This window comes from Megascapheus bottae, unplaced genomic scaffold (assembly GCF_031878675.1).
Source record: "Megascapheus bottae isolate mThoBot1 unplaced genomic scaffold, mThoBot2.hap1 HAP1_SCAFFOLD_40, whole genome shotgun sequence".
Classification (NCBI taxonomy): Eukaryota; Metazoa; Chordata; class Mammalia; order Rodentia; family Geomyidae; genus Megascapheus; species Megascapheus bottae.
Genome location: NW_028327715.1, coordinates 790,563 through 805,933, shown reverse-complemented (window position 1 = coordinate 805,933; position 15,371 = coordinate 790,563). Strand labels below are relative to the sequence as shown.

Genomic DNA, 15,371 nt, shown 5'->3' with positions numbered 1-15,371 from the left:
TTGGCATTACTGAAAGGGTTACAGAATGAACTCAGCTCTGACTACAGAACAATTAAACTATTAGAAGTGAAATTGGTTAATAGTGGAATTTTGGATAAATAGGCACCATAGGAAAGAATATATATAAATTCTTGTTTTATTCCACCTGACTCCTCAGGCTGATGAATCTTAAACACAAGGAATCGGTTTGCAAATGCTGTCAAGGTGGTACTACCCAGTAAAAAAAGATAAATAGATACTACCCTACATGTCACTAGCTAATTTCAGTGCATTACTCCAGAATCTTAGGAGTGCATGATTAGTTTTTGCCTGTTTTGTTTTATTTTGTTTTGGTCAGACACACTTGTAATATGGGATTCTCAGGAAGCTGAGCTCTGAGAACTGAGGTTTGAAACCAGCCAGGCAAACATTTCTGTGAGACCTAGTGCAAAGCTGTAAGTGGAGGTGTGGCTCAAATGGCACGACACTAACTTTGGGGGAAAAAGCTGAGGAAGAGGTTGAGGCCCTGAATTCAAGCCCCAGTAAGTGTGTGTGTGTGTGTGTGTGTGTGTGTGTGTGTGTGTGTGTGTGTGCATGCGCATGTGCATATAGCATGTAAAAAGGGAAATTAAACAATTAAACATACTGCTGGGCACCGAAGGCTCACACCTGTATTCCTACCTACTCAGGAAGTTGAAATCTGAGGATCATGGTTCAAAGCCAACCTGGGCATGAAAGCCCTTGAGACTCTAATCTCCAATTAACCAACAAAAAACCAGAAGTGGCACTGTTGCTTAAGGGGTAGAGCACTAGCCATGAGCTGAAGAACTCAGGAACAGTGTCCTGGCCCTGAGTTCAAGCTCTACAACTGCAAAAACAAAAAAAGTAAACATACTATTACAATACTTTGAACAGAAAAAATTTAGGCTTTGTTATTAGGATACATACTACTAATTCACCCCAAATTTGGAAGAGTCAGCATTAGTCTTCATGCTGAATAACAAGATGAAAATTAAGAGACAGTCTTTTGGGAGGAAATGGTAAAATTTATAAAACTATGTATCCCTAAGTATAAATAAAGTACAATTTTATGCAGAGAGAAACAAGGGCACCATTAATATGTTTATCACCGTAAATGATAACATGATACAGAAATTATCATATGGAGATAGGAGAGAGAGTGTTTAATGAACCATGGAGAAACAGAAAATGCTCAAATATTAATAAAATAGACAAGACAAAAATTCAATCACAAAATAAAACTATTTTTTTGCCAGTCGTGGGCTTGAGCTCAGGGTCTCAACACTGTCTTTGGTCTTTTTCAAGGCTAGAGCTCTACCACTTGAGCCACAGAACCACTTTTTCTATGTATGTGGTACCAAGGAATTGAACCTGCATCTTTGTGTATGCTAGGCAAGCACTCTACCACTAGGCCAAACTCCCGGCCCCCATAAAAAAATTAAATAAAACTATTTTTAAATCACAGCAAATCCCTTTTTCATGCCTTGGTTGCACAAGAAAAGCATTTTTCTGGTTTGAAAGTAGTTTGCAATAGGTGAGATATGAGAGAAGAACGTAAACATCTGAGAATACAAGAATCTCTAAACATAAAACACTATGGAATTTCTGCAGCAAAATAGTCAGTAGAGGAATTCATTTCAGATATGGTAGACGCGTCTAGTCTTGACTAGTTGAGTCTACCGTATTCTCTCATTAGATGCAACTACAGACCGATCAGATTTTTCAAGAATCTGAAAAGTAAATAATGCCAGTAAGTTTAGGGAAGCAGAATAGAATTCAAAGTAAAAGCACGTTAGCACAGAACCATGGTTAATCAGAGACTTGAATCATGGTGACTTCACCGCTCCCATTCTCACAGTCAATGTCATAGACATATGGAGCTCAGTTTTACCAAAACACTAGACCAGGAGTAGAAGCAGTTTCCCAATGGCACCTCAAGCATTATGAAAATACAACCTGAAACACTGAATTTGGCACGAGGGTGATTTTTTTCTAAAACACTAAAGGAAGCTTTGTAGCTCTAATTTATTGAAACACCTCATGTTCAAACAAAATATGAAAATCTTGGCCTCTGCCTAAGCATGGGTGGCACACACACACACGCACACACACACGCATGCACAGAGGACAGCTCCAAATGCCACCAAGATGGCCTTGAAAACAGAATCAACTGTGGAACATTCCATGGAAAATAGAGTGGTAAGTTCAGCTTAAATCTAAATTACTTAATTACCTGCTTTATAGCAAACAAAGCATTCTCCATAGGATTACTGAATGTCAAAGCCTCATAACATAATAGTCAACATTGCCAGGATAAAATTTGAATTTACTCAGTATTCAAAGAGCTAGAGAAACATCAGTTCAGATAATGGGAAATCAAAAGATGCTAATGAGAAATTATTCTTAAAAAATGTTAAAATTGTCTGACAAGGAATTTAAAGCAACCACTATAAAAAATATTTCACCAGGCAATTACTAACACTCAGGAAACAAAAACAGGAAGTCATAAGAAATAGAAGAGAAAGAAGAATTGAATGGAAATATGAACATTACAAAGTAAAATAACTACATTCATTGGTCTTCATACCAGGATGAAGATAACAGAGGACAGCCTAGGATCTCGATTGCAATTTGTTAAAAAGAAAAATATTTACTCTTAAAAGGAGAAAAAAGTTGAAAAAATAATCAGAAACTAGGTGACAGAATACTAATTAGTGTGGTAACCTGTCAATGGAGGGGAGACAAGATTGTAGACTTAGATAAATAAGCTTAAACAATTAAGGGCTAAGATTCAAAGGATCATAGGCTCAAGGGTTTCTCTCATTTGTTATAATCAGTAGAAACCTGGGGCTCTACTAGCAGTGATTTACAACAGAACAAAACCTAGATGCATAAGGCCATATAGTATGACGATAAATGAAAGGACCTCCAGGATATAGAAGCAAAAGGCATATAATGAGTGATTGTTGTCCTTAATGTACTATCTTATCTCTCATCTCTTTTGCTGTCCCTTGGTTATCTCATATTGTTACAGTATTTCACCTTGTTATCTGTTATATTATATATGTATATACATATTTGCTTATTTGAAATTGGATAGGGAAGGGGGGAAAACAAGATGAGGGGTGGGGGTTAGGGGAGGGAAATGGGGACCAAAACATGAGAAAGGGAATCAATGTATGTGAAGTAATACACTCTTTCTATCTGGTGAATATAATGTAACCCTTCTATTAATTACAACAATAATATATGAAAAAAAGAAAAAGAAGATACAACAACAACAAAAAGAATTAAGGGCTAAAAGCTTCTCATTTAATAAAAGAAATCAAAATATGATACAATAGACCTCCTTGGTACAGGTCGAAACTTTCTTAATAAGGACCAAGAATCACAACAAATCAGAGAAAGGCTGGATAAGTGGGACTGCATTAAACTGCAGAGCTTTCGTATGGCAAAGGACATAGCTAGTAAACTAATTAGGAAGCATATGGAGTGGGAGAAGATCTTCACCAACCATACAACAGACAAAGGCCTCATATCTAAAATATATCAACAGCTCAAAAAATTGAAGCAATCCAAAACTAATCTCCAAAGAAACAACCATCATATTAAAAGATGGGCCAAAGACTTAAAGGGAATCTTCTCTGAAGAAGAAACAAAAATGGCCTATAGACACATGAAGAAATGCTCAACATCTCTGGTCATAAAGGAAATGCAAATCAAAACAACTTTAAGATTCCACCTCACTCCAGTTATATTCTACTCACGCCAGGATCAGGAAAACTAATAACAACAGATGCTGAAGGGGATGTGGCCAGGAGGGATCACTACTACACTGTTGGTGGGAGTGCAAACTCGTTCAACCACTATGGAAAGCAGTATGGCAGTTCCTCAAAAGACTAAACATAGTGCTCCCCTATGACCCAGCAATTCCACTACTTGGCATTTACCCAATCATCCAGAAACAAGGACATACTAAAGCCACTAGCACAACAATGTTCATTGCAGCACTATTTACCATATCAAAGATATGGAACCAACCTAGATGTCCCTCAGTTGATGAGTGGATCAATAAGATGTGGTATTTATACACAATGGAATTCTATGCTGCTGTCAGAAAGAATGACATCGCCCCATTTGTTAGGAAATGGAAAGACTTAGAAAAGATAATATTAAGTGAAACAATACTGAAAAGAAAATTGAAACATGTACAATGAAGGAGAAAAAAAACACACAAAATGTTTTTCAGATCAATATAAGACTTTTTCCTCAAGAGATTCTTAACACTTGTTTTGCTGTTAAAAGTTAAAATAATGACATTTTCTCCTCACGTTTTCTGCGAATATATATGGTGATGTGTGACATCACGGGAGAGGTGAAGGAATTGTGCATGTGGGAAAATTTCTACATTCCATTTAAAGTTGATAAAATTGCTGATACTCACTAGATTGTGATAAAGTTATAGAATTCCCCAGAGTAGCTATTCAAAAAGCTGTTGTAAACTAAAAACTCTGTGGTTATATTAAAGTACTGTACTAAACAGATATTTGAAGCAACACAAAACAGAGCAAGAAATGAGGGAAGAATGAAGAAACCAGAAGGAATAAAACTGAATAGAATGTACAGTGGTAAACTTTCCACATGTATAAATACATTAAATATAAATAGTTTGAGCACACCAAAGTAAAAGACACAGATTTTAAGAATGCATAATGAAACATAACACAATTATATGCTTGCTGTGTGTGAGACTTGGCTCAAATTTAATTCTTCAGGAAGCTTAAAACCAAAAGGACAGAAAATAATACCCAAGGCTCTTACTAAAGAAAATGTAATGGTGAGGAAAAAACTTATAAGAAATAGAAATTTTATGCAACGTATTAAGCATATATCCAGCATGAAGACATAAGGTTCCAAAATATATATGAATCTAACAATAGAACTCCAAAAATACAGGGCATATAAATATCAACAAAAATCAGCAAATTTACTATGATCAGTGGAAATTATAAAACTCTCCTGTCAATAATAGTAAAATGAATTTTTATAAAAATCAACAAATACATGGAGAAATTCAGTGTAATCATTCTTATAATATTTTCTACTAGAGAAACAGAGGAACCCAGTTTGAGGTCAGCCAAATGAGTTAATCAATGAGTTGAACAAGGTAACATATATCTGTAATCCCAACTACAAGGAAGGCTACCTGGACAAAAGCATGCAATTCTAGCCAAACAATAATGAAAGTCCAAAAAAAGATTGGAGGCATGGTTCAAATGGTAGCAAAGGTGGGGCCCTAAGTTCAAACCTGAACACTCCCTCCCCACCCCCAAAAAATTCACTAGCATATTTGTGTTCAGGTGCACAGAGAGCTTATACTAAAGGCAGAGCATGAACAATGACAAAGATTCCCCTGTAACACAGCCTGCACTCTGTGCACCAAGAAATAAAACTGAAATTTAAGAGTAGTACCTCAGTGAAGGTAAGAAACAACTCAGCTCACTTCTTGAGTGTATTAACTGACTATATTTCTATGAAGGTAACAATGGAATGTAATCTGGATAATCTATACTGCTATCAGAGTAGACTTCAGAAGAAGGAAAAAAGGAAGATTACTGGAAATAATGTTTGACATTTCCTAAAGCTAAAGGGACCAACTCAAAAGAGATCAAATCAGTCCTAAATATGTGTCAACGGAAAACAACATCAAAATATCAAAAATGAAGTAGAGTGTAGTGGTGGTATGAAAGGTAGAAGCAGGAGCACGGGGGATATGCAGCCAAGCTAGACTAGTAGTTAGACTTTGTCTCAAAATATAAAGGCAGAGGATGTAGCTCACTGGTAGGGTATTTCCCTACCAAGTGCAAGGTCCTATATTCAATTCCCAATTCTACAAAAATCATGTAAGAAAGGGAGGGAAGGAAGAAATGAAGAAAAGGATGAAAAAAAAGAAGGGAGGATGGCCTAATACAACTAAAGTTAAATGAGAAAATCCACAACTGTAGTAGGAAACATTGAAATCTTTTCTTAATTGGCAGAACAAGACTGGAAATTATACAGAAAATGTGAAAACATTGCCAATTGACTTCACCCACCTGACATTTAGAAAGCACTTTTACAGTAACTGCTGCATACACATTTCTTTTTCAGTGCTCCCCATAATAAACTCTATTGAAGGCCATAAAACACGCTTCAACAATTTTAAAATAATTAATATTATAGAAAGTGTGCTCCCTTATAAGATCAAACAGGAAATCAATTATAGAATGATAGCTGAAAAATATTCAGACATGGAGATAGTTCCAAACAGTTTTACCTAGCCCAAGTGTCAAATATCAAGTCATAAGGGAAATCAGGAAATACATAATTGGAATGAAAATGAAAGCATAGCAGACTCAAACGTGTGAGCTGCAGTAGTTGGAGATAAATGTGTTAAATGATTATCATAGAAAAGATCTGTGTCGATTATTAATTTATTCCACTTTTCCTCCACATTTACCCATCAGTATGTGTTCTGCAGTAATGGAAATATTTCTTTGAAGCACCTTCTCTTTCAGGAAATCAATGAGATAAGCTTCTAGTGGAGGTCATGAGATAGACTTTACAGGAGGCAAGGACTCTCCTGATGGTTTAGCATATACACAGGAGAAGGCAAAAGAATGGGTAAGGGACATGTGAATGCGGGGAATCCATGGAACTCTGACCCAGCTGCAGGCCCAGAATATGCGAACATTCATCAACTATGCAGCTTCTTGTAATAACATTTCTACTGTGTGTGTGTGTGTATGTGTGTGTGTGTGTGAGAGAGAGAGAGAGAGAGACAGAGAGACAGAGACAGAGAGAGAGAGAGAGAGAGAGACAGACAGAGACAGAGACAGAGAGAGGGAGAGACAGGGAGACAGAGAGACAGAGACAGAGACAGAGAGGTGGAGAGCGTTCTGCGATTTGAACTCAGAGCCTGGGCACTGTCTCAGCGATTTTGAGCTCAAGGATAGTGCTCTACCACTGGAGCCACAGATCCACTTCTGGCTTTTTTTTTGGGTGGCTCATTGGAAATGACTCCTAACAAATCTCCCTGCCCTGGATGGCTTCAAACCTTGATGATCTCAACCTCCTGAATTAGCCAGAATGACAGGTGTGAGCCACCAGATCCTATCTTTGCTCTCTTCTTGACACAAAATCTCCCTCTCTTTAGGTTTTCTACATCAAGATCTTATTGGTGCCAATGTCTACCGGCCTCAACCCATTCCAACATGACCCATCAGTATCCCCAATCTGTTTCTGAGGAGCTAGCTTCCTCTGAAGATCCAAAATAACTCATTTGTGCCCTGAAAATTTCCCACTTCCATGTTACATCAATGTGATGGTTGTTTATCTCCCACAAGACACCTGCACTCAAGAGGATTGCTTCCTGTTTCTCACATCCTGCTTCCCCAGTGACTGCAGATTTTCGCTTGCTTGACTACAACAGCAAGCCTCTCTGTTACCCTGGGGACTAAACTACACTTGCTGCAGCAAGGTCCAAACACTTTGCAAGCCTCTGGTTCCTTGGTGCAGTAAATGCACAGACTAACCATAAACAAGTAAGAATTATGAAAACATACATATTAAATATAAATCAAAGAAGGCAAGTGCAACATATGTAGGGTGAACATTATAAAATGTGGCTCAGAAATGTTAGAAATATGAGAATGTAGAAGAAAATATTGTGTGTTAGATTGGAAGTTGAACAATTTTCTAAACATTTCCATAGAACAATGGAATGAACAAACAAATCTTAGCACATGAACAGTCACAGAACAAACTGTTTCATGGGAAAGGGGACTGAGAGAGAAAAACTAGGAGAAAACAAGGGGTGAAGGTGACACCGTTGAAAAAGAAATGTATTCATTACCTACCTAAGTAACTGTAATAACCTCTGTATAACACCTCGACAGTAAAAAGAAAAATACAAAACTGTTCCAGTGATTTAAAGTAATTCTGTTAAAAATTCCATCACATACTCACATATGACTGTACATATACTCAAAACTGGAAAGATACAGAGAGGATTACCACAGAATGGGATTTTTTTTTTGGTCTGAGATCATGACTTGCACACGGTAGCTACTGCTTTCACGCATTGGCTAGCGCTCTACCAACCAAGCCAGGCCTCCAACCCCATAGCACACAGCCTCTATACAAGAAAGACCACAAATTCATACATCTTTCCATATATATATATATATATATATTAATGAAACCAATTTTAAAATCCCAGCATGAGTTTTTTTGGTGGTAGGCAAGGAGGTCAAACAGCAATTTGATTCCAAACTGAGAAACAGAACCATCACAACAGGCTATAACAGGTCAATTATTTTTTTTTAAAAAAGGATAAAATCAGTTAATAATACTATCTGATTTTGAGACTTATTGTAAATTACCTATCAAGACAGCATTGGTAAGTCAAGAAATAAACCCCAGGCCAAAATGCATATGACAAATGTTAGAACTCCATGGAGAAATAATTCAATCTAGAGTTACAGTCATAGACTTCAACATACATACCTCTACCATTAATTAATACACCAGTGGATATAAAATCAGTAAGACTGTTGTTCTGCTGGATGTAATTGACACAGAATGCTGTATACAATAGCAGTCAAACACACATTCTTCTTACATTTAAAATGGAACAATCCCCAAGACTAACCACATTCATAACTATAAGACTAAAGCAACAAATAGACAATATTAGAAATCACATGAAATATGCTTTGAGATCGTAATGGAATTAAACAAGAAGTCAATAATAGAAAGTTGGAATATCCCAAGTATATGGCAATTCACCATTAAACTTCTAAATAACTCATGTTCACAGGAGAAACCCTAAGAGAAATCTAAAGGATTTAGAACTAAACAAATATAAAAATATATGACATGTCAAAATGTGTGTAAGCAGCAAGAACAGTACTTATGGGGAAATTTATATTATTGGGTAAAAATATTTTTAAAAAGAACTAATATCAGTAAGTCAAGATTTCATGTTAAAAGATTAGAGGACAAAAATAATACAACTGTAAAGCAAGCTGAAGAAAAGCAATAATATATACTATAGGTAGAAATCAAGAAACCTGAATATTGGCACCAAAAAGGAAAGAGAGACAATATGCTATCACGAGAATAACAAACAGATTAATAGACCAAGCAGACCTGAAACACATGTATATATGTGTGGTGTGTGACACACACACACACACACACACACAAACATATATGAACAAAAGCACACACATGCTGATCTTTAACAAATGATGGTAGAAACATTGGATACAGAAAGACAAAAAATATTTTTTATAAATTTAGATGATAAACTTTTTTACAGAAAGTTACTCAGAATGGACCACAGCCCTAAATGTATAATAGAAAACTATAAAGATTCCAGGAGATAAAATAGGAAGAAATCTAGGTGACTTAATCTTTTAAATTTATTTTATTTGTTTTCTTACTTTAAGTAGCTGAAATGAGACATTCCAATTCAGAAAATCAGTTTACAAACATCAAGCATCTGATCACTATTACTTCTTCCATCTTTCCTCCCCCTGTTATCTCAACCCCAACCAACCCTTAGGTGACTTTTGATCTGGCCATGAGTTTTTGGTAGGCCACCAAAACCATTATCCATGAAAAAAAAAAAGATAAGTCAAATTAATTAAAATTGAGCAATTCAGAGTGTGGAATGTGGCTCATGTTCAAATACTTGCCTAACAAGATCCAGGCCCTGATTCAATTTCTAATACAACTCCTGTCATCAAATTTTAAGCAATTTTACTTTACAAAAAAAAAACTGGGGATCTCTAATCTGCAGGATGGGGTTTGTTAAAGTTGTCAAGAATAAGGCCTACTTTAAGAGATACCAAGTGAAATTTAGAAGACGTCGAGAGGGCAAAACTGACTACTATGCTCGGAAACGCTTGGTGATCCAAGACAAAAATAAGTACAACACACCCAAATACAGGATGAGAGTTCGTGTAACCAACAGAGATACTATTTGTCAGATTGCTTACGCACGCATAGGAGACATGATCGTGTGTGCAGCATATGTGCACTAACTACCCAAGTACGGTGTGAAAGTAGGCCTCACCAATTATGTGGCTACTTATTGCACTGGCCTGCTGCTGGCCCGCAGGCTTCTCAACAGGTTTGGGATGGACAGGATCTACGAAGGCCAAGTGGAGGTGACTGGTGATGAATACAACGTGGAGAGCATTGCTGGAAAACCTGGTGCCTTCACCTGCTATTTGGATGCAGGCCTTGCCAGAACTACCCCTGGCAATAAAGTCTTTGGTGCCCTGAAGGGAGCTGTGGATGGAGGCTTGTCCCTGGCTATGATTCTGAGAGCAAGGAGTTCAATGCAGAAGTACATCAGAAGCACATCATGGGTCAGAATGTTGCAGATTATATGCGTTACCTAATGGAAGAGGATGAAGATTCGTACAAGAAGCAGTTCTCCCAGTACATAAAGAACAATGTAACTCCAGACATGATGGAGGAGATGTACAAGAAGGCTCATGCTGCTATAAGAGAGAACCCAGTCTATGTGAAGAACCCCAAGAGAGAAGTGAAGAAGAAGAGGTGGAACCATCCCAAGATGTCCCTTGCTCAGAAGAAAGATGGGGTAGCTCAGAAGAAGGCAAGCTTCCTCAGAGCTCAGGAGTGGGCTGCTGAAAGTTAAACCAAGTGATTTTCTATGAAGATTTTTTTTCAAAAAGACAATAAACTTATTGACAAGCAAAAAAAAAAAACTGTTACGAATTAAAAGGCAAGCTAAGACCAGGAAAACAATACCTGCAAAACACATGTGGAAATATTTTTAAAATACGTTTTGTACCTATATAATTACATAAAATATTCTTAAAATTCAACAGTAAACAAAATAAATCTCCATTCTCAACATGGATGAAAGATCTGAACACCTCACCAAAGATGAAAAACAGATGGAAATGAATATAGGAAAAAAATACCTCTGGCGGGGAGTTTGGCCTAGGATTAGAGTGCTTACCTAGCATGCACAAAGACCTGGGTTCAATTCCTTGGTACCACATACATAGAAAAGCTGAAAAGTGGTGCTGTAGCTCATATGGTGGAACCCTAGTCTTGAGAAAGCCCAAGGACAGTTCTCAGGCCCTGAGTTCAAGCCCCAGGACCGGCAAATAAACAATTGAGAGCACCATATGCAGAAAAGTATAAAGCCACTAGAACACACATGTACTGCTATTGAGAATTCAGAAAAGAAATGGAATAGCCACTCTGGAAAATGTTTTAAGTATTTCTCCTGAGGCGAAACATGTCTTTTATATACCACCTTGCAATTCAACTCCTAAGTATTTATCTAAGAGAAATAAAAGCATGTTCACAGAAAAACTGGTAATAAATATTACAGTGGCTTAATTCATAATCACAAAGGCAACATATAAAGTCCTTCAGCAGGCAAATACATGAAATGTGTTTCACTTTACCATGAAAGAAAACATCCCAATCATAATTTTAAAATAGTAATAAATACGCCATAGCTGAATTGCTCATGCATTGTACAAAATGATTTTTAAAAAGCCAGCCTCAAAAGATTGCATATTGTTTGATTCCAATTGTGACATTCTAAAGTCAACAGTACAAAGACAAAAATCAAGTGATTCTCAGGAGATGGGGTATAGGGATAAGATAATTGTTGTCCCAGGCAACAGAAATGTTCTATACCTTGATTTTTTATTAGTGGTGTCATGAATATACATACATTTATCAAACAAATAGGAGTTTTCACTAAAATGCTTGATTTTAATTAGGGAAATTTTAGCTGAACAAACCTATTAGTTAAATTTGTCTTCTATATAATTAATTCAAATATTTTGTCATAAAAGTTGCATTTTGTCAAAAGCTTTTCCTGCATCTGAGATTATTGATTGAGATTATCAAAAGATTTTTGTCCTTGATTCTACTTAAGTGCTGAATTATGTTCATTGATTTACATATGTTAAAGAATGCATGCATCTGTGAAATAAAACCAATTTGACCATGGTGTTTGATCTTTACATGATAAATTCAGTTTGAATTTTACTGAGAAAATTTCATCAGTGTTCATCAAATAGGTTTTCTCTCTCCTTCTCGCTCTCCCTCTCCTTCTCGCTCTCCCTCTCCCTCTCCCTGCCCCTCTCCTTCTCCCTTTCTCTCTTCCTCTCCCTCTCTCCCCCCTCCCTTTCCCCCTCTCTGTTGTTGTTCCATTCTTTTTTTCCATATATTTTATGGTAATTAATAGAAGGGTTACATTATATTTGCCAGATAGAAGGTACATTAATTCACATACATTGATACCCTTTCTCATGTCTTGGTCCCCATTTCCATCCCCCCCACCCCCACCCCTCATCTTGTTTTCCCCCCCTTCCCTATCCAATTTCAAATAACCAAATACAAATACATCCAACATATCAGATAACAAAGTAAGATACTGTAACAATATGAGATAATCAAGGGATAGCAAAAGAGATGAGAGATAACAGTACCTTAAGGACAACAATCACTCATTATATGACTTTTGTTTCTATATCATAGGGGTCCTTTCATTTAGTGTCCTACTATATGGCCTTATGTATCTAGGTTTTGCTCTATTCAAATCTCTGCTAGGAGAGCCCAAGGTTTCTACTGATTATGACAAATGAGGGAAACCATTGAACCTAAGTTCCTTTGAGTCTGGCTTACTTCACTTAATATGATTTTTTCTAAGTCTTTCCATTCCCTAACAAATGGGGTGATGTCATTCTTTCTGACAGCAGCATAGAATTCCATTGTGTACAAATACCACATCTTGTTGATCTACTCATCAACTGAGGGACATCTGGGTTGGTTCCATATCTTTGCTATGGTAAATAGTGCTACAATGAAACATCGTTGTGCTAGTGGATTTAGTCTGACCTTGTTTCTGGACAATTGGGTAAATGCCTAGTAGTGGAATTGCTGGGTCATAGGAGAGCTCTATATTTAGTCTTACTGCTTTCCATAGTAGTTGAACAAGTTTGCACTCCTACCAGCAGTGTAGTAGTGATCCTGGCCACATCCCCTCCAACATCTGTTGTTATTAGTTTTCTTGATCCTGGCCATTCTAACTGGAGTGAGGTGGAATCTTAGAGCTGTTTTGGTTTGCATTTCTTTTATGACCAGAGACGTTGAGCATTTCTTCATGTGTCTATAGGCCATTTTTGTTTCTTCTTCAGAGAAGACTCTCTTTAAGTCTTTGGCCCATCTTTTAATGGGATGGTTGTTTCTTTGGAGATTAGTTTTTGAGCTGTTGATATATTTTAGGTAAGAGGCCTTTATCCATTGTGTGGTCGGTGAAGATCTTCTTCCATTCTGTAGGCTTCCTAATTAATTTACTAGCTATGTCCTTTCCCTCTTTGCAGATGACATGATTCTGTATTTAAAGAATCCTATAGACTCCACTCCCAAGCTCCTTGAGCTGGTTCAAAACTTTGGAAGGTTAGCAGGGTATAAAATTAACCTTAAAAAAATCAATCGCCTTCCTCTACGCCAACAATGAGAGGAATGAGGCAACAATCAGGAAAGCAACTCCTTTTGCAATAGCTTCAATGAAAATAAAGTACTTAGGAATTACCTTAACAAGAATGTAAAGGACCTTTTTGATGAAAACTTTAAAACCCTGAAAAAGGAAATTAAAGCAGAACGGAGGAAATGGAAAAACCTCCCATGCTCCTGGATTGGAAGAATCAACATCGCGAAAACGACAATCTTGCCAAGGGCTATCTACAAATTCAACGCAATACCCATCAATATCCTAATGTCATTCTTTAAAGAAATAGAAGAGGCAATCCAAAATTTCATATGGAATAATAAAAGACCCCGTATAGCAAAACACTTCTTAGCAGAAAGAACAGCACAGGAGGAATTTCAATTCCAAACTTTAGACTCTATTACAGAGCTATAATCATCAAAACATCTTGGTACTGGCACAAGAACAGGCCTAAAGTCCAATGAAATAGAACTGAGGACCCAGATATTAAACCACGGACCTATGGCCACCTAATCTTTGACAAGGGAGCCAAAAAAATAGAATGGAAGAAAGACAGCCTCTTCAACAAGTGGTGCTGGCAGAACTGGTTAAGCACCTGCAGAAAACTAAAGTTGGATCCTTCTTTGTCACCCTGCACTAGAATTAACTCCAAATGCATCAAAGACCTGGAGGTAAAAGCTGACACACTGAAAACTTTACAAGAAGGAATAGGAGATACACTAGACCTCCTTGGCACAGGTTGAAACTTTCTTAATAAGGACCAAGAATCACAACAAATCAGAAAGGCTGGATAAGTGGGACTGCATTAAACTGCAGAGCTTTTGTATGTTGTTGCATTCTTATCCAGTTTTGGAAGGAGAGTATAGTAGATTTATAAGGTTCATTTAGAAACTTTATCCCTGTCTATTTTATGAATACTAGTATTAGTTCCACTTTAAAGGTCTGCTGAGCTTCAGCTATGGATCTATCTGGTCTTGGCTTTTCTTTGTTAAAAGACTCCTTATGACTACTTCAAACACACTGTTTATTATGGATCTTTTTTTCATATATTTTTATTGTAATTAATAGAAGGATTAATTAATGCACCATCTATCTGGCAAATATCATGTAACCCTTCTATTATGGATCTTTGTAAGTGGTTTATATTCCCTAGTTTCTAATTTTGGTAGATCAAGTGCATCTTCATGAAGTTCTTCTAGGTTTTCAAGTATATTTAATTACAAGTTTTGAAATTATTCCCTCAGAATCCCCTGGATATTGTATAAATATTTATTGCAATATTCCCTTTTCCATGTCTAAGTTTATTGTTTTTTTCTCCTTATTTGGATCAAATTGATTAGGAAGTTACCATATTTTATCTCCTTAGAGTACTTTTAAAATTGATTCTTCGAAATATTATTTTATTCTCATTATCCAAATGATAGACTTTTGGAAATGCACAGAATGAATAAAGTTGCTTTTACAATGTTTTGTGTGTGTGTGTGTTTGGGGGTTTTGGGGGGTTTGGGTTTGAGTGCCAGTAGTGAAGCTTGAACTCAGGGCCTGGGTTATGTCTTCTAATTCTTTAGCTGGAGGCTGCCGCTCTACCATTTGAGCTACAGCTCCACTTTCAGTGCTTCAATGGTGAGATCTCAGATATGAAAACTACTCCAGATCCTGAAAAGAAAAGTTGTGGGTTCTTCAGTGTGACAACTACCATTCATCTCCTGCTTTCTCAATTTTTGACATGACTATACAGTCAAAGCAGCGGTCCTCCTAGCCTATCAAACTGTTTTTGCAAAGAGGTGCCATGTGCACAGATTTCTGCAGGTGA

The 15,371-nt window shown here is 36.9% G+C and overlaps 1 long non-coding RNA gene and 1 pseudogene across 1 annotated transcript in view; one reads left to right on the top strand and one right to left on the bottom strand.

Moving 5' to 3' along the window:
• The window catches only part of LOC150039284 (uncharacterized), a 41,868-nt gene that overhangs the window by 18,597 nt on the left and 7,900 nt on the right, over positions 1-15,371 (bottom strand). The window lies entirely within an intron of this gene.
• Positions 9,837-10,765, top strand: LOC150039285 (large ribosomal subunit protein uL18 pseudogene; annotated as a pseudogene).